This window comes from Triticum aestivum, chromosome 1A (assembly GCF_018294505.1).
Source record: "Triticum aestivum cultivar Chinese Spring chromosome 1A, IWGSC CS RefSeq v2.1, whole genome shotgun sequence".
NCBI lineage: Eukaryota > Viridiplantae > Streptophyta > Magnoliopsida > Poales > Poaceae > Triticum > Triticum aestivum.
The window spans coordinates 363,080,318-363,100,403 of NC_057794.1; the positions used below are offsets into that span (position 1 = coordinate 363,080,318).

At 39.8% G+C, this 20,086-nt stretch overlaps 1 long non-coding RNA gene across 1 annotated transcript; it reads right to left on the bottom strand.

Annotated features, from left to right (window-relative positions):
• Nucleotides 1–18,644: 18,644 nt before the first annotated feature.
• Nucleotides 18,645–19,774, bottom strand: LOC123129467 (uncharacterized). The gene is made up of 3 exons (XR_006463674.1): nucleotides 19,637–19,774; nucleotides 19,233–19,339; nucleotides 18,645–19,136 (listed from the first exon to the last, which is right to left on the bottom strand). It is a non-coding gene; the product is annotated as an uncharacterized lncRNA (long non-coding RNA).
• Nucleotides 19,775–20,086: the final 312 nt, after the last annotated feature.

The following is a 20,086-nucleotide window of genomic DNA, read 5'->3' on the forward strand; positions in this document are numbered from 1 at the left end:
GGAACCACGACAAAAACATCCATGTCTCCAATTGCGTTTGAATACTCCAAACCCTTCTCTTTTCATTCTTGCAAGTTGCATGCTTTACTTTCCGCTGCTCATATACTCATTGCATGCTTGCTTGATATGTATTGTGATTGTTAAACTTGTGCTTAAACTCCACTTAAACTTAAGAATATTAAAAACTACAACTTTTGGCACTTAGTGTCTAATCACCCCCCTCTAGACACCTCTTCTCGATCCTTTCATGGGCTGACCATAATGGGCCATCGTTAATAGGCCATATTTGATGACGCTATGAAAATGGCCCAACGTATTAACGGACCACAAACGGGCGACTGTAACCATGGGCTGAATTTGGCCCACAAGCAGAAAATGACAGTAACGGGCCGTAAGTAAACGAATGCTGGAAATGAGCCCAAGAATAAATGGGCACTGAGAAGGCCGAAAGATAACATGGGCTGGAAACGGCCCAACGGAATAACGATCCGTTAATGGGTATAAAGTGATACACTGTTCATTACAGGCCAGTTTCACCACGGGCCGTTAATGGGTGTAAAGTGATACAATGTTCATTACGGGCCAATTTCACCACTGGCCATTAATAGGCCAAGAGTTACATAGGGCCTCATATGGGCCTAAAGACGTCATGGTCCATACATGGGCCAGAAGTGAAAACGGGCTGGAATCATATTGGGTGGCCCAGATGACGCTACTGGGCCTAATTCGGATAGGGTGTAACGGGCCTTGGGTTAGTGGGCTGTAAATGGGCTATATGTGAACATGCGGTTAACAAGCTTTACATGGGCCAGCCCGCCACCTTTTTACCAAGTCAAACGGGCCGGCCTTTTCACAGGAATGGGCCTCTGTTGGGGTGTGCCACGTGTCGACGTATCATAGGCGCCTTCTGTCCAATGAGTGGATGACATCTGTCCCAACGATGAGCCGACACGTGTTTCCTCCAGCCAATGATGATTTTACACATGGAAAATCCCCATTAGTCGGGGCTGTTAACAGGTTATCGGATCCAAAACCCGACCCGATAGCTTAACGGCATTCCGTTACAGTGGATGCCACGTGTCGGTCACCCTTGACGAAAGCACTTATGTGACACGGGATTTATCATCATGGAAGTGGACACTTCCGTGATGATATTTTTGGTAATGTCATGGAACACTTCTACGACAGCACAGGTATGACTATCTTGATTCTGTCATAAAATCGTCATGGATGTACATGCATGACAGAAAATGCGACCTACTGTGACAAACACATATCATCACGGAAGTGTATTTTTTGTAGTGTATGGTGACTGTTTTGAGGAAGATATAAGGAGGTTTATGTGTGAAAGAGCGTATCATATCACGGGGTTTGGATGCACCGGCGAAGTTTGCGCCAACTCTCAATGTGAGAAAGGGCAATGCACGGTACCGAAGAGGCTAGCAAGGATGGAAGGGTGAGAGTGCGTATAATCCATGGACTCAACATTAGTCATAAAGAACTCACATACTTATTGCAAAAATCTACAAGTCATCAAAAACCTCGGCACTACTCGCATGCTCCTAGGGGGATAGATTGGTAGGAAAAGACCATCGCTCGTCCCCGACCGCCACTCATAAGGAGGACAATCAAATAACACCTCATGTTTCAAATTTGTTACATAATGTTTACCATACGTGCATGCTATGGGACTTGCAAACTTCAACACAAGCATTTCTAAATTTCACAACTACTCAACTAGCACGACTTTGATATTATTACTTCCATATCTCAAAACAATCATCAAGCATCAAACTTCTCTTAGTATTCAAAACACTCATAAGAAAACTTTACTAATCTTGAATACCTAGCATATTAGGATTTTAAGAAAATTACCATGCTACTTAGGACTCTCAGAATAATCTAAGTGAAGCATGAGAGATCAATAGTTTCTATAAAACAAATCCACCACCGTGCTCTAAAAGATATAAGTGAAGTACTAGAGCAAAACTATATAACTCAAAAGATATAAGCGAAGCACATAGAGTATTCTAGAAAATTCCAAATAATGTATGGCTCTCTCAAAAGGTGTGTACAGCAAGGATGATTGTGGTAAACTAAAAAGTAAAGACTCAAATCATACAAGACGCTCCAAGAAAAACACATATCATGTGGCGAATAAAAATATAGCTCCAAGTAAAGTTACCGATAGAAGTAGACGAAAGAGGGGATGCCTTCCGGGGCATCCCCAAGCTTTGGATTTTAGGTGTCCTTATGTTATCTTGGGGGTGCCATGGGCATACCCAAGCTTAGGCTCTTGCCACTCCTTGTTCCATAATCCATCAAATCTTTACCCCAAACTTGAAAACTTCACAACACAAAACTCAAAGTAGAAAATCTCGTGAGCTCCGTTAGCGAAAGAAAACAAAAGACCACTTCAAGGTACTGTAATGAACTAATTCTTTATTTACATTGGTGTTATACCTAATGTATTCCAACTTCTCTATGGTTTATAAACTATTTTACTAGCCATAGATTCATCAAAATAAGCAAACAACACACGAAAAACAGAATCTGTCAAAAACAGAACAGTATGTAGTAATCTGTAGCTAGAGCAAGATCTGGAACCCCAAAAATTCTAAAATAAATTTCTGGACGTGAGGAATTTGTCTATTAATCATCTTCAAAAACAATTAACTGAATAGCACATTCCAAATAAAAATGTCAGTAGTTCTCGTGAGCGCTAAAGTTTCTGTTTTTTTACAGGAAGTGTAACAAGACTTTCCCCAAGTCTTCCCAATGGTTCTACTTGGCACAAACACTAATTAAACACAAAAAACACAACCTAAAAAGAGTCTAGATAAATTATTTATTACTAAACAGGATCAAAAATCAAGGAATAAAAATAAAATTGGGTTGCCTCCCAACAAGCGCTATCGTTTAACGCCCCTAGCTAGGCATAACAAGCAAGGATAGATCTAGGTATTGCCATAATAGTAAGATAGATTATTAAAACTCATTTCATATTCTCTATATTTGGCAGCAAGTTTTCTTTGAAGCAAGCAAAAGTAATCAAAAGGGCTAAATTTAATGGGACAAAAGTCTCCAAGATCAACCTTGGGAGGTATAGGTTCCTCCTTTGGTCCTTCATATTGCACAACCAATTCATCATTATAAGCATTCTTTTGACAGAACTTTGTGAGCCTATATTCAAGAGAATATCCTAGTTCATTATTTCGAATAGCCAAATCATCATTAAGTTCAGAAATTCTATCAATTAAAACATTGGTAGGAACCCATTTTCTAAGATTTTCATTGAAAGCAACATAGTCTAGAGATTGAAAACACATTATTTCTTCTTGATCAAAGAGGATAGCCTCTATGGGAGGATGGCAAGCGTCCACCCTATAATGTGCAAAGATTTATTTGGCCTCTTTTATTATGAATCTAAACTCATGAGCCAAAAAGATGGTAGCGGCACGCTTAACAGAAGAATGCTCAATATTAGAAAATTCCAGGAAAATCCTTTGTATGCAAGGATGCATGTGCATGAATTGTCTTTCAAGTTCAACTACAAGGATGACAATAGCGTCCGCAAGACTACTAGTTCTATGAAGGATAGAGCTACCCATAGAAGGTAAAGCACCGGCACAAGTAAAGAAATCTTGAATAACTCCTTTTCCAATAATATTACCACTACTAACACGGATTTTTTTGTATGTAAGATGGGTGGTTCTTTAGCAGGAGCATCAGAATTTTTCATGATATTATTATTGTCCATATCGACAATAATTTCCCCAATTTTAGACATAGAAGCAGAAGGTAAAGGACTAGCCATAATGACAAGCAAGCAAACTAACACACAAGCAAACAAAAAGCAAGCGGGCAAAAAGAGGCAAATAGAGAAAGAGATGGAGGGTAGAGAGAGAGAGAGGGCGAATAAAACGGCAAGGGTGAAGTGGGGGAGAGGAAAACGAGAGGCAAATGGCAAATAATGTAATGCGGGAGATAAGGATATGTGATGGGTACTTGGTATGTTGACTTTTGCGTAGACCTCCCCGGCAACGGCGCCAGAAATCCTTCTTGCCACCTCTTGAGCACTGCGTTGGTTTTCCCCGAAGAGGAAGGGATGATGCAACAAAGTAGCGTAAGTATTTCCCTTAGTTTTTGAGAACCAAGGTATTAATCCAGTAGGAGGCTACGCGCGAGTCCCTCGTACCTGTACAAAACAAATAAATCCTCGCAACCAACGCGAATAGGGGTTGTCAATCCCTACACGACCACTTACGAGAGTGAGATCTGATAGATATGATAAGATAATATTTTTGGTATTTTTGTGATAAAGATGCAAAGTAAAATAAAGGCAAAGTAAAGAGCAAAGGAAATAACTAAGTAGTAGGAGATTAATATGATAAAGATAGACCCGGGGGCCATAGGTTTCACTAGTGGCTTCTCTTGAGAGCATAAGTATTCTACGGTGGGTGAACAAATTACTGTTGAGCAATTGACATAACTGAGCATAGTTATGAGAATATCTAGGCATGATCATGTATATAAGCATCACGTCTGAGACAAGTAAACCGACTCCTGCCTGCATCTACTACTATTACTCCACTCATCGACCGCTATCCAGCATGCATCTAGAGTATTAAGTTAAAAACAGAGTAACGCCTTAAGCAAGATGACATGATGTAGAGGGATAAACTGATGCAATATGATGAAAACCCCATCTTGTTATCCTCGATGGCAACAAGACAATACATGCCTTGCTGCCCCTACTGTCACTGGGAAAGGACACCGCAAGATTGAACCCAAAGCTAAGCACTTCTCCCATTGCAAGAAAGATCAATCTAGTAGGCCAAACCAAACTGATAATTCGAAGAGACTTGCAAAGATAACCAATCATACATAAAAGAATTCAGAAATGATTCAAATATTGTTCATAGATAGACTTGATCATAAACCCACAATTCATCGGTCTCAACAAACACACCGCAAAAAGAAGATTACATCAAATACTTCTCCACAAGAGAGGAGGAGAACATTGTATTGAGATCCAAAAAGAGAGAAGAAGCCATCTAACTAATAACTATGGACCCGTAGGTCTGAGGTAAACTACTCACACTTCATCGGAGGGGCTATGGTGTTGATGTAGAAGCCCTCCATGATCGATGCCCCCTCCGGCGGAGCTCCGGAACAGGCCCCAAGATGGGATCTCGTGGATACAGAAAGTTGCGGCAGTGGAATTAGGTTTTTGACTCCCTATCTGATTGTTTGGGGGTACGTAGGTATATATAGGAGGAAGGAGTATGTCGGTGGAGCAACGAGGGACCCACGAGGGTGGAGGGCGCGCTTGGGGTGGGGGGGGGGGTTGGGGGGGTAGGCGCGCCCCTACCTCGTGGCCTCCTCCTTTGTGTCTTAATGTAGGGTCCAAGTCTCCTGGGTCTTGTTCGTTGAGAAAATCATGTTCCCGAAGGTTTCATTCCGTTTGGACTCCGTTTGATATTCCTTTTCTTCGAAACCCTAAAACAGGCAAAAAATAGCAATTTTGGGTTAGGCCTCCGGTTAATAGGTTAGTCCCAAAAATAATATAGAAGTGGATAATAAAGCCCAATAATGTCCAAAACAGTGGATAATATAGCATGGAGCAATAAAAAATTATAGATACATTGGAGACGTATCAGGCAATGGCGCCAGAAAAGGCAACATCACCTTCTTCTTGTAGACGTTGTTGGGCCTCCAAGTGCAGAGGTTTGTAGGACAGTAGCAAATTTCCCTCAAGTGGATGACCTAAGGTTTATCAATCCGTAGGAGGCATAGGATGAAGATGGTCTCTCTCAAACAACCCTGCAACCAAATAACAGAGTCTCTTGTGTCCCCAACACACCCAATACAATGGTAAATTGTATAGGTGCACTAGTTCGGCGAAGAGATGGTGATACAAGTGCAATATGGATGGTAGATATATGTTTTTGTAATCTGAAAATATAAAAACAGCAAGGTAACTAATGATAAAAGTGAGCACAAATGGTATTGCAATGCTAGGAAACAAGGCCTAGGGTTCATACTTTCACTAGTGCAAGTTCTCTCAACAATAATAACATAATTGGATCATAAAACTATCCCTCAATATGCAACAAAGAGTCACTCCAAATTCATTAATAGCGGAGAACAAACGAAGAGATTATGGTAGGGTACGAAACCACCTCAAACTTATCCTTTCTGATCGATCTATTCAAGAGTCCGTAGTAAAATAACATGAAGCTATTCTTTCCGTTCAATCTATCATAGAGTTCGTACTAGAATAACACCTTAAGATACAAATCAACCAAAACCCTAATGTCACCTAGATACTCCAATGTCACCTCAAGTATCCGTGGGTATGATTATACGATATGCATCACACAATCTCAGATTACAACACCAACAACATAATCACTAGCATCACACATAATTTCAAAAGGCAAGTTCCAATCAGGTGGTTGAACAATTGGTGCAGATATTAAGGCTTTCTTGAGTGTTTCAAAGGCTTCTAAACAATCATCATCAAAAACAAAAGGAATATCCTTTTGAAAAACATTAGTAACAGGCCTAGAGATTTTAGAAAAGTCTTTGATAAATCTCCTATAGAAACCAACATGACCTAGGAAGCTACAAATATCTTTGATGTCCTTAGGACATGGCATTTTCTCAATTGCATCAACCATAGCTTGGTCCACTTCAATACCTCTTTCAGAAATTTTATGACCCAAGACAATACCTTCATTAACCATAAAGTGGCACTACTCCCAATTCAAGACAAGTTTGTTTCTTCACATCTATGCAAAACTCGCTCAAGATTGCTTAAACAATCATCAAAAAACTTCCCATAAACAGAAAAGTCATCCATGAAAACCTCAACAATATTTTCACAAAAGTCATAGAATATAGCAGTCATACATCTTTGAAAGGTAGCAGGTGCATTACATAAACCAAAAGGCATACGTCTATAAGCATAAGTTCCAAAAGGACAAGTAAAAGTAGTCTTTTCTTGATCAGGTTGAGAGATAGGTATTTGTGAAAAGCCAGAATATCCATCTAGAAAGCAAAAGTGTGTGTGCTTAGATAATCTTTCCAGCATTTGATCAATAAAAGGCAAGGGGTAATGTCTTTTCTAGTTGCTTTGTTTAATTTTCTGTAATCAATTATCATTCTATAGCCTGTAATAGTTCTTTGTGGAATAAGTTCATTTTTATCATTAGGAACAACAGTAATACCTCCTTTCTTAGGGACACAATGAACATGACTTACCCATCTACTATCGGCTATAGGATAGATTATACCTGCTTCCAGAAGTTTTAAGATTTCCGTTCTTACCACTTCCTTCATTTTTGGATTCAATCGACGTTGATGATCAACAACAGGTTTAGCATCAGGTTCCATATTAATTTTGTGTTGACATAGAGTGGGACTAATGCCCTTTAAATCATCAAGAGTATATCCGATAGCAGCCCGGTGCTTGCTTAGAACTTTCAATAATCTTTCTTCTTCATGTTGTGAAAGGTTAGCACTAATAATAACAGGATACATCTTCTTTTCATCAAGATAAGCATATTTCAAAGTGTCTGGCAATTGTTTTAATTCAAACACATGATCACCTTTAGGTGGAGGAGGACCTCCCAGAGTTTCAATAGGAAAATTGTGTTTAAGCAGAGGACGTTGTTCAAAGAAAACCTTATCTATTTCATTTCTTTCATGCATATGTAAATCATTTTCATGGTCTAGCAATTATTGTTCTAAAGGATCTGTAGGTGGAACAGCAATAGAAGCAAGACCAATTAATTCATCCTTACTAGGCAATTCTTTTTCATGATGATTTCTACTAAACTTGGAAAAATTAAACTCACGAGACTCATTACCAAAGCTAACACCAACAGTTTGTTTCTTACAATCTATCTTACCATTAACTGTATTCAAGAAAGGTCTACCAAAGATAATGGGTCAAAAGTTATCTTGTGGGGAACCAAGAACAAGAAAATTAGTATGGTATTTAATTTTCCCACACAAGACTTCAACATCTCTAACAATCCCAATTGGTGATATGGTGTCTCTATTGGCAAGTTTAATAGTAACAACTATTTCTTCTATCTCAGCAGGTGCTATTTCTTTCATGATTTCTTCATATAAAGTGTAAGGAATAACACTCACACTAGCACCCATGTCACATAAACCATGATAACCATGATCTCCTATTTTAACTGAAATAACAGGCATGCCAACAACAGGTCTATGTTTATCTCTTTTATCAGGTTTAGCAATTCTAGTAGCTTCTTCACAGAAGTAAATAACATACCCATCCATATCTTCTTATAAGAGATCTTTAACCATAGAAATACTAGGTTCAACTTAATTTGTTCATCAGGTTTAGGTGTTCTAATATAGCTTTTGTTAACCACAGTTGAAACTTTAGCATGTTCCTTAATGCTAACAGGGAAAGGTGGTTTCTCAATATAAGCAGAAGGAACAACTGGATCAACATTATAAAGATAGTTTCCTCTTTAACTGGAACTGGTTCTTTAATCTCTCCTTTAATAGGTGGGTGATATTTGAACCACTTCTCCTTAGGGAGTTCAACATGAGTAGCAAATGATTCACAAAAGGAGGCTACTATCTCAGAGTCAAGTCCATATTTACTGCTAAACTTTTGACAAGCATCGGTATCAATAAAAGATTTAACACAACCATACTTAAGTTTAATACCTAACTCTTTACCTTCGTAGAGTTCCCAATCTTCAGAGTTGTGTTTAATTCTTTCCAAAAAAATCCCACCGGAATTCAATATTCTTCTTCATAAATGAACCAGCACAAGAAGTATCAAGCATGGTTTGATCATTACGAGAAAGCCGAGCATAAAAATTCTGGATAATAATTTCTCTTGAGAGCTCATGATTGGGGCATGACTATAACATTGACTTAAGCCTCCCCCAAGCTAGAGCGATACTTTCTCCTTCACGAGGCCAAAAATTATATATATAATTTCGATCACGATGAACTAGATGCATAGGATAAATTTTTTGGTGGAACTCCAATTTCAAACGATTCCAATTCCATGATCCAATATCATCACATAGCCTATACCATGACAATGCTTTTCCCTTCAAAGATAAATGGAAAACCTTTCTCATAACCTCATCTCCGGGTAAACCTGCAAGCTTAAACAATCCATAAATTTGTTCCACATATATCAAGTGCATATCAGGATGTTCAGTTCCATCTCCTGCATAAGGATTAGCTAGCAGTTGTTCTATCATACCCGGAGGAATTTCATATTCAATATTTTCAGTAGGTGCAGTAGGTTGAGGGGTAGCTAATTGTGGTTCCGGACAAGGTGAAGATACCCCGAACAAACTCCTCAATGGATTGTTTTCCATAGTAACAAGTGAATAAATTTTAGCACACTATATAAATGTTTCCTTACCAAATTCCACTTACCAAAGGCGCTTCACTCCCCGACAACGGCGCCAGAAAACAGCCTTGATGACCCACAAGTATAGGGGATCAATTGTAGCTCTTTTTGATAAGTAAGAGTGTCGAACCCAACGAGGAGCAGAAGGAAATGACAAGTAGTTTCTGGTAAGGTATTGTCTGCAAGTGCTGAAATTGTAAGTAACTAGTTTGATAGCAAGATAATTTGTAACGAGAAAGTAACGATAATAGTAACAAAGGTGAAGCAAGGTAGCCCAATCCTTTTGAGGCAAAGGACAGGCCAAAACGGTCTCTTATGATAAGCAAAGCATTCTTGAGGGTACATGGGAATTTCATCTAGTCACTTTCATCATGTTGGTTTGATTTGTGTTCGCTACTTTGATAGTTTGATATGTGGGTGGACTGGTGCTTAGGTGTTGTTCTTACTTGAAAAAACCTCCTACTTATGATTAACACTCCCGCAAGCATCCGCAACTACGAGAAAAGTATTAAGAATAAATTCTAACCATAGCATTAAACTTTTGGATCCAATCGGTCCCTTACAAAATAGCGCACAAACAAGGGTTTAAGCTTCTATCACTCTCGCAACCCACCATCTAATTGATACTCCACAATGCATTCCCTTAGGCCCAAATATGGTGAAGTGTCATGTAGTCGGCGTTCACATGACACCACTAAGGGAATAACAACATACATACTATCAAAATATCAAACACATATCAAGTTCACATGATTACTTGCAACATGATTTCTCCCGTGACCTCAAGAACAAAAGTAACTACTCACATGACCAGAGGAGTATTAAATAGCATAATGGATCTGAACATATAATCTTCCACCAAATAAACCATATAGTAATCAACTACAAGATGTAATCAACACTACTAGTCACCCACAAGCACCAATCTATAGTTCCGGTAACAAGATTGAACACAAGAGATGAACTAGGGTTTGAGAGGAGATGGTTTTGTTGAAGATGTCGATGGAGATTTCCCTCCCCAAGATGGGAGAGTTGTTGGTGATGATGATGACAATGATTTCCCCCTCCGGGAGGGAAGTTCCCACGGCGGAATTGCTCCGCCGGAGGGCAAAAGTGCTCCTTCCCAAGTTCCGCCTCGAGGCGGCGGCGCTTCATCCCGAAAGTCCTCCCCCTATTTTTTCTAGGTCAAAATGACTTATATACCAGAAGATGGGCACCGAAGGTGCACCGAGGAGGCCACAACTCACTAGGGCGTGCTTGGGGGGCCTGGCACGCCCAGGTGGATTGTGCCCAACTGGTGGCCCCCTCTGGTGTTTATTGGCTCCAGTATTTCTTATATATTCCATAAAAAATCTCCATGAAGTTTCAGCTCATTTGGAGTTGTGCAGAATAGGTGGCCTGATGTAGCTTTTCTAGGTCTAGATTTCCAACTGCCGAAATTCTCCCTCTTGGCATGTTCCTTGCAAATTATGAGAGAAAAGGCATTAGAATTACTCCAAAAAGCATTATTATGGATAAACACATTATAAATAACAGTAAGAAAACATGATGCCAAATGGAGGTACCACCGCCCTCCACGCCAGCAAAGATCGCCCACTCCGCCTCCACGAGCTTCGGGTGCTGCCGACGGAGCTCTTGCATGTAGGCCTTGTCGGCGGCCTCAGCCTCGAGGTGCTCACACGCCTCACGGTCCTCCCAAGCCATATCCGAGCTCACCACCCCTGGCTTCAACAGAACGAGGTCGACCGAACGTATGCCAAAGGGGAAATTGAGCCTAGCCACCGCGCCGTGGTAGCGTACCTGCCAGCGGCCATACTCCATGGCCGCGAGCTCGGACGTGTGGAAGCTACCGAGCCACCGGCGGGTGTGGGTCTCCTGATCTATAATCTCGGCGACCCACGTCCCCCACCGCCACTGCCGGACCTCGAGGTAGGACCACGTCGGCTGCCGGGTCCGAGGGAGGACAGGGAAGTCCTCGAACCAGCATAGGGGCGCGGCGGTGAGCGAATCGGGGGACCGGCGACGGCGGATCGAGCCCGCGAAGGACGACGGGGACACCTGGTGGCCACCTCGCCGGCGTCGGGTGAAAAGGCCATGATAAATCTCTTTTTGTCCATTGGCTCCTCGAGCTCCCCGGCACACATGCAGGGGTTTAGGATGGAGGCGCCGACGATGGTGGCGACCTACCAATGCTTTCGGGGGTGGTGTGTGTCTTTGTGAGCGGAGATTTTGGGGAGTGTGTGGTGTGTGTGTGGAGGGGGGGGGCAAGGTTATGTTTGAGGAAATACTGTGACAACTGAATATTTTACTAGGCATGAGTAACAAGGCGGGGCTACTGAAAATTTGGATCAAGGGCGAGCATATATTTTTGCGAGGGATGCAGAGGCGGGAGTAAAATGTCGGGGCTACTGAAAATTTGAATCAAGGGACTGAAGAAGAGCGGGAGTATCATACATCGCACATGGTCCATGCATACTAATCGTGTGCTATCAAACATGAAAACCTTCCAGGCGATAGATATTTTCAAGATTACGAGGCAGTAATACTGTGGAATGTAGCCGAAGCACCTTCTCGCGTAAGCCATAGGCGTACTATACACCGACGGTGCTCCAGGATATTTTGCACTGCATCTCACACGGTTGGTGATAATAAACTGTGTGGGATCTACTTGATTTTCCATCTTGATTTGAATTACATAATGGGGTCACAACGGCAATGGACGGTGTTTGAATTGCTAGACCTTTTATCTGCTTATGTCCATGGGTTTATGCTTATCTCCCATGCAAGAAATGGGTATGAATTTCGAACACCACGACACCTTTGGGGACGAAACGATATCTGTTGCCTCTTATTGCTTTCAAAAAATTTCTAGTGTCAACATAGAACAACATGAGTGGTGTGTTAAGTTTTGGATTTTTTCAGGGTTCGTTTGGACATTTTTATACATTAACTTGGTTTTCTAGGCATTTTATGTTCACAATTAAAATTTTAAATATATGAACATGCTCCAGTGCATATAAATTGGTTTTAAAAAAATCAAATATGTGTCCTTGGGTGCATGCTTAGGTCCCATCCAAGAAATAGGAATGAATTTCAAACACCAGGGCACCATTGATTGCCGGCAAAATGTTGAGATACCTGGTTTTCAAATTCTAGTAAATCCAAAGTTCGTGTGAAATTCATGAAACTTGGCACGGTATCATGGAGCGGCATCAACATGCCGTGGTAAAATTTTTGTCCCATTTGGGGCAGGTTTGGGTATAAGCTTCTCACAAACGAGAGCTTCTCACAACAAGCCTAGTGGTTTCGGTAGGGAACGTGCCACCTTTGGGGACGAAACGATATACTTTGCCTCTTATTGCTTCCAAAAAATTCTAGTGTCAACATAGAACAACATGAGTGTTGTGTTAAGTTTTGGAATTTTTCAGGGTTCGTTTGGACATTTTTATACATTAACTGGGTTTTCTAGGCATTTTATGTGCATAATTCAAAACTGAAATACATGCATATGCTTGAGTGCATATAAATTGGTCGAAAATCAAATATGTGTCCTTGGGTGCATGCTTAGGTCCCATCCAAGAAATGGGAATGAATTTCAAACACCAGGGCACTATTGATTACCGGCAAAACATTGAGATACCTGGTTTTTGAAGTCTAGTAAATCCAAAACTCTTCGGAAATTCATGAAACTTGGCATGGTATCATGGAGCGGCATCAACATGCTATAGTAAAAAATTTGTCCCATTTGGGGCAGGTTTGGATATAAGCTTCTCACAAACCAGAGCTTCTCACAACAAGCCTGGTGGTTTCTGTAGGGAACGCGCCACCTTTGGGGATGAAACGATATCCGTTGCCTCTTATTGCTTTCAAAAAATTTCTAGTGTCAACATAGAACAACAGGAGTTTTGTGTTAAGTTTTGGAATTTTTGGGGTTCGTTTGGACATTTTTATACATCAACTAGGTTTTCTAGGCATTTTATGTGCATAATTCAAATTTGAAATACATGCACATGCTCGAGTGCATATAAATTGGTTGAAAAATCAAATATGCGTCCTTGGGTGCATGCTTAGGTCCCATCCAAGAAATGGGAATGAATTTCAATCACTAGTGCACTGTTGATTGCCGGCAAAACGTTGAGATACCTGGTTTTTAAATTCTAGTAAATCCAAAACTCGTCCAAAATTCATGAAACTTGGCATGGTATCATGGAGCAGCATCAACATGTTGTGGTAAATTTTTTGTCCCATTTGGGGCAGGTTTGGGTATAAGCTTCTCACAAACCAGAGCTTCTCACCACAAGCCTGGTGGTTTCGGTAGGGAAGGTGCCACCTTTGGGGACGAAACGATATCCGTTGCCTCTTATTGCTTTCAAAATATTTCGAGTGTTAACATAGAACAACAAGAGTGTTGTGTTCAATTTTGGAATTTTTCGGGGTTGGTTTGGACATTTTTATACATTAATGGGTTTTCCAGGAATTTTATGTGCATAATTCAAATTTGAACTACATGCACACGCTACAGTGCATATAAACTGGTTGAAAAAACAAATATGTTTCCTTGGTGCATGCTTAGGTCCCATGCAAGAAATGGGGATGAATTTCAAACACCAGGACTTATACTAACCTTGAGGCATTTAGTATTCAATGTTAAATAATAATTTTAGTGATTTGCTATAGTAGAGAATGATAAGGTTTTGCATGGACTTATACTAACCTATCTCACAAGTTCTTGTTTAGTTTTGTGTGGATGAAGCTTTTAAGATTTAGGGAAACCGCGATATGAAAGGAATTAAGGAGACACAAATGCTCAAGCTTGGGGATGCCCAAGGCATCCCAAGATAATATTTCAAGAAGTCTCAAGCGTCTAAGCTTGGGGATGCCCCGGTTGGCATCCCACCTTTCTTCTTCGACAACCATCGGTTAGTATCAGTTGATCCTAAGTTTTTGCTTCTTCACAATGATGTTTGCTATTCTTAGATGTCATTTTATTTTGTTTTGATTGCTGTTTGAATATCAAGATCTAAAATTATTAAATGGGAGAGTCTTCACATAGCTAAATAATTATTCAACTACTCATTGATCTTCACTTATATCTTTTTGGAGTAGTTTGTCATTTACTCGTGTGCTTCACTTATATCCTATGAGTAAATAGTTGAATGATTTGAATATCATAAATCTGAAATTATATATGCTTATCCCATGGGGAGTAATGACTTCACATATAAGAAGTAGAGGTGGTAAATTTATTGAAGGTTAGCAAACATTGTATTGGTCACTTGAACAATTCATAAAAAAATATTTAGGGAAGAGAGATTTCACATATAAATATACTATCTTGGACATATTTTATGATTGTGAGAACTCATTAAAATATGACATGCTAAAAGGTTGACGTTGGACAAGGAAGACAACGTAATGGGTTGTGTTTTCTTATATCTGAAATAAAGTATATTGTCATGGATCATTCAACATGCTGAGCTTGCCTTTCCCCCTCATGCTAGCCAAATTCTTTGCACCAAGTAGAGATACTACTTGTACTTCCAAACATCCAGTAAACCAGTATTGCCATGAGAGTCCACCATACCTACATATGGATTGAGTAAGATCCTTCAAGTTAGTTGTCATCGGTGCATGCAATAAAAATTGCTCTCTAAATATGTATGATCTATTAGTGTGGAGAAAATAAGCTTTATACGATCTTGTGATGTGGAATCAATAAAAGCGGCGAACTGCATAATAAAAGTCCCTATCACAAGTGGCAATATAAAGTGACGTTGTTTCGCATTAAGATTTTGTGCATCCAACTATAAAAGTGCATGACAACCTCTGCTTCCCTCTGCAAAGGGCCTATCTTTTATTCTTGTCTTATACCTTATGCAAGAGTCATTGTGATCTTCACCTTTCCTTTTTACATTTTATCCTTTGACAAGCACATTGTGTTAGAAAGATCCTGATATATATATATATATATTATATATATATATATAGCTATATATATATATAGCTTTGCTAAAGTGTGCCTAAGCGCAAATCACCTTATTCTATGCGCCGCACCCTCTAAGCACTCCTAACGGTCGACAAGTCTAATCCTTAGACGACTAAGAGACCAAACCGACCTGCATGCACCATGATCTAGTTTGATCGTATATAACTGGACAGAAATGGTACAACATAGTAAAAGGATTACCACTCAGTTTCTCTGTTTCATTGATAGGAAATTGTGGTGCTCTTATGGTAAAATAATATTGTATTAGTAAATCATGTAAACTTTTACTATTGTTATATGCACACATTCTAATAATTGTTTTACGAGAAAAAATACTTATCATTACTATAATTAACTGAAACAAATACTAAGAGCAGTCACTAGGATATACCTCAATACATAGTAATGGTTTTCCAGAACTGGTGTGCCATTACTTTTTTTCAAGAAGATAATGCAATTACTACGTCAGCGCCTCTTATTACCAGAACTACACTATTTTACTATGTTGCAAGCATTTACTAGATGCAACGTTCTGGCAATAGTTTTCATTGGAGCATTACTATGTGCCTTACTTACTTTACGACCACATCTAAGAAAGAAAAGCCGGTTGGCTGATTTGGGAGGCTCATGGTAACCCATTCAATTTCATTACTATACTTTCAAGAATTGTTACCACAGGATGGTTGGTTGGCTTATTTGAGAGGCTGATGGTAACACATTCAATTTCATTACTATACCTTTAAGAAATTTTACTATAGGATGGTTGGTTTGTGGGGTGGAGAAGCTGTCGTGACATCTAGTAATCAATTAAATGTCGTTACTTTTTCTGGCATGCGATTTTACCATCGATCATTAGCAAGCCCACCCGCTTGATTGGTTGATCGGCACGCGCTGCGGTCGAAGCGTAGGATTAGCCTTTTTGCGTGCTCGCTCGTTTTAGCGCCACTATATATATATATATCCAATTGAATGTAACGCATCATGAACTATTATTGTTGACATTACTTTTAAGGTAAAAGGTTGGGAGGCGAATCTATAAGCCCCTATCTTTCTGTGTCTGATTAAAACTTTGAACCCATAAATATCGCGTGAGTATTAGCAATTGTGAAAGACTAAATGATATTTGAGTATGTGAAGTTTGCTGAGTCAAAGCTCTGACATAGACTCTTCCTGAAAATAAGATGAATTGCAATTGTTTGATGACTAATAACACGGTTTGTTAGTTCTGAAGAAATTTTATGATCTATACTTTAACATGTGAATAGTTTGTTACTTGATCATGAGAAGCTTTATGATACGAGCCATTGTTATGACATACTAGATCATTGATGGCGCGCGTTGCTGCGCCCGTCCATTTTATCAATAAAATGATAGGAATCTCAGTTGTACATATGATTCCACAAAACATGGCAGAGTAGTACTTTGCACATATGTAAGTTCAATCATAGAACATGTTCGCACACTCATCCATTTTGATAAAAGAATAATATAAATATTTGTAAAAACCTCTATGGTATAATTATATATAAAAGAAGAATGGTAGTACACTGGACATATACATTCAGTAAAAACATACAATAATGTTAGTAGTTTGTCCATAATAAAAGAAGACAACAAACAAGCGATAACAGTAATACACTGTACACAAGGGAGGTAGACACGAGTTGAATTATAAAAAACTCAAAAAGTTGGCAATCACACCTGACAAACAACACTCTGCATCTTTTCAAATTTGTTGCGAAGGTAACAAATTATGTTGGTGAGGGCATGTCAATATATTATGTGATAGTAGGCCGTTTCCAAGCAAAACACAACTACAAGAAGAAGAAAATATGCAAGTAGCCTACAAATTGACTGAATGCCAGTATTTGTAACAGGCAAGACACCTAAGAAAATAGGAAGATGCTTTTTTTTGTAGCTATGGGCTGTAGCCACAAACAAATGGTACCAGGTAAAGCAATGACGTAATCCCTCGTTCCCATGGAAATGGTCAGAAAAAAATCCAAATCTGATCAGTTATAATTTTCTCTCCAAAAGCTAGCAAGCCCGGGAGTAATCTAATCACCAATTAACATCATTCCAGATGTAGTACTTAAAGAGAATGAGTAAGACAACATATCTGGTAATGGAAAAATGTTTCATTTTCCCATCATCAGATAATACCATCATACGGAAAATGATGTTGACATCCAGGCCAGACCACAAATCCAAATTTCCAAACCAGTTTAGTACTTACAGAGAAACACATGTATGGAGGCGATGAAAAGCTCTCTTGCAAATGGGATTATCGTGTGAAATCAACCTTTGAGGAAACAAAGGAAATAAAAACAGAAAAACTAAATGCAAACTTACTGATTACATATGAAATTTCTATCCAAATGGTACTAACAACAGAAAAATATTAGACAAGGTAAAATCAAATCAAGGTCATTCAGATAGCTCCATTAAAACATATGTTTTGCAATATTGTCAAGTAACATAAGGTGGGACAATAGTGCGTAACAAATACATGAAACAACAATAACAATCCAATAAAAACTGTCCAAATTATGAAACTCAAACTAAAAGAAGGTACCCAACTGATTATTGTATAGATGCATTCATTATTTCTGATAGTGGGTAACCTTGTTTCAGATCTCTTCACAAGTTAATTAGTGAATACTTCTAAACATAGCTTTACTGTGTTAGAAAAGGTGGCTCATTTTCAAGTAAAGGAAATTTAATTCATCAAAAATCATTGATAATACAAGTTGCAATATAAGACAAAAATTTAATTCAAGACATGTATATACCGAATTATTGTCATTTTATTTTTAAGGGCTTTGAGTGAAAGGTTGCAGATTAGACTTTTCAAGTACATTTACCTGCAAGCCGAGCACAAGAAAAAACAAAAAATATTTCAATTAAGTGATGTTAGTAGGTTTACCAAATTATAGATCTAAGAAGCTTGCAATAACTAATAATTGAATGTGAGAATGAAAAATAATCCTATGGCATCCATACTACTTATCACTACTACTAATTCATGTAAAGATCATGAATTGTTGACGAAACCACAAAGAGGCAGCCAACCATACTATTTATCACTAATACTAATTGTTGTAAACATCAAGAATTGTTATCCATGTAATCTTCCGTCGTAAGCTTATTAGCTGGACCATTATAATGAGCAATTGCTGGGGACCTCTCTCTCTCTCTCTTGGATTGAGGTACAAAATCAACTAACCTGACACAAAAAAAGTTAAATATCATTAGTACATCAATCTTAGTGTTGATCTTACTATTCAGGACGGAGGTCCAAAGTAAACAAGTATGCAATAAAAAAATAACATGTCCATCAGTACACCGATTGTTTCAACTCCATTCTCATGAGATGCCTCATTGTTAGTTGCACATATTAATTTAGTTTTAGTCACAGGTCAGATGGGAGAGAACCAAGGGCGTGAATATTTGGAAATAGACATATTGGGTGAAAGAAGAGTGGGCCTGAATACGCAAGAGGCTATGGCCATTGACTCTAAGGGACAAGTGCATAAGTCCAGTCGCTCAAGTTTTCGAGAAAAGATCAGCTAGATGAAGAGGAAGTTGCTCTATGTACAAAATCCTTTGGAGCATCTGCCCATCTCCTCTGGGATCCTCTCTCAGGTGGTGACTCGGGCAGTACGGCCGCGCGCCTACCAGTCTCCAAATATGCTCAAATCAATTGACCATCGCCAACAACATTACCTGTATGTACAAATTGGATTGGGAGTATGTCAGGACACAGAAATTGTTTTGTGGAAAAAGGAATCGTACATGAAAATGAAAGAAATATAGGGGGACCTGGTGTATTGTTGTTCCCATACACATGTCCTCTTGTACAGTGCCCTCCATCACCTCCAGCCTGAATTATGCAGTTGCTGGAGCACCATCGAGAAGAACAGGTTGCCCTACAAGAAGAAGAGAGGAGGATTAAATTAGAATAGGTTAAATTAGAATACGCGTTGATCCACCGTCGCCGGCTAGGAGCAGGATGAGACGTCATCCGCTACCGCCGCCGTTTCCGCCAGAGCTATGGATGTTCATATGTGTTCCAAAGGCCAGTGGCCCATGCCGCACACTCGCACTGCCCAGCACCACCTCGCGCGGATTCCATTGCCGCAACCTCAGCGGAGGCGTCGCCGGCTCGTTGCCGCTGCCGCCTTCAGGACCTGAGAGAGAAGGGGAGGGAAGATGAGCGAACTGACCTGGAGGTAGCCGCTCGAGCGCCGGATCCCCTCAGACGCCTCGCCTTGGCTGGATCCCCTGGACCGCCGATTGCCTCGCACGCGTCTCATCGGCGCTTAAGGCGCCGTTTAGTGTTTTGCCCCGCTGGATCCCGTCGACCACCGGTTCCCTCGCTAGCTTCGCCTCCTCAGCTGCAGATGATAAATGGGCCGTTGAGGCCCAATCAACGACAAGCCTTCAAAAAAGTCTCCAGAATAGCTGCCCATCAGGACAGGCGGCCCAGTCACGGTAAACTGGCGCCGAAACGTGATCTGATGGTGAGAAACAATCTAAATGCATAACCCGACGGCCGAAATCGCTGGAGGCATGAGAGAGCTCGGTTTAGGCTCAGTTTTACTGTTCTTAATAATGATGCTAGAAAAGGTGATTAAAATCATCATTGATCAAACTTGTGCACATGCTAGCATTCA